At 38.5% G+C, this 871-nt stretch overlaps 1 long non-coding RNA gene across 1 annotated transcript; it reads left to right on the forward strand.

The window, feature by feature from the left end:
* Positions 1 to 13: 13 nt before the first annotated feature.
* On the forward strand, positions 14 to 835 carry LOC113473260. Its single transcript, XR_003395285.1, has 2 exons — positions 14 to 152; positions 744 to 835. It is a non-coding gene; the product is annotated as an uncharacterized LOC113473260 (long non-coding RNA).
* The last annotated feature ends 36 nt before the right edge of the window (positions 836 to 871 follow it).

Raw genomic sequence — 871 nt, forward strand, 5'->3', positions numbered from 1 at the left:
CGAATTTCCCGCCAACTTTACACGCAAAAAGTCCGACGATGTCCTACGATGGCCCTGTTCATAACCACGGCCTCAGGCAGTATACTTCGTTGTCATGTGCACTTCAGACAGTATACTTCGTAGTCATACATACATAATAACATATCACAGAGGTTAGTAAAAAAGAAATCCATCTACCTATCAGATTAGAGAGTACCTATAGGTACGTAGGTAGGTACTCCATAAGATATATGGGTTTTGAACAGCTGGTACACCAATTTTAAAGAACTACCCCTGGGTCCACAGTCTCCAGAAGAAAAGTATTTAAGCTCTGAGACAAGTGCAGATAGCTACATGGAAAATATCCTTAAAGTCCATTCCCATTTGTCATAAGTTTCATCCAATTTTTCCTGAATGTCCTGCAGGCACTAGATAATTTAAATGAGAGTGCTTCCACCACACATGACATGATCTTTTCCGAATGACAAGTGGGAATAGACCTTTAGAGTACCCAACAAAAGTTAACATGAGATTGTACCTAAACCCCAGGAGTTAATAAAGCAGCTCATACTCCATCCCAACTAGGTTCTTTCATGAAAGCATGCTTCTACACAATATGAATGATTTTATCAAATAAAAACTAGTTGGGACAAAGATTTAAGGTATTCAGGACATGTAACTGATTGAACTATTGGAGATCTCCAATGTTCTGTCTCCAGCTAATGGAGCTCTGTGTTATTTTTTATTTATTTTTATTTTTTCAGGAGACAAGCCAGCAGAAATCTCATAAACAGGATACCCAGCAAAGTTGCGTACAAGTGACAACAGTAAACAATGGAGGAATATGATCTGTACCTTTATCTGTCCATATTCTCAGCAGTTACTGTCATAG

The sequence above is a fragment of the Diaphorina citri genome, unplaced genomic scaffold (assembly GCF_000475195.1).
Source record: "Diaphorina citri unplaced genomic scaffold, Diaci psyllid genome assembly version 1.1 scaffold21535, whole genome shotgun sequence".
Taxonomy (NCBI): domain Eukaryota; kingdom Metazoa; phylum Arthropoda; class Insecta; order Hemiptera; family Psyllidae; genus Diaphorina; species Diaphorina citri.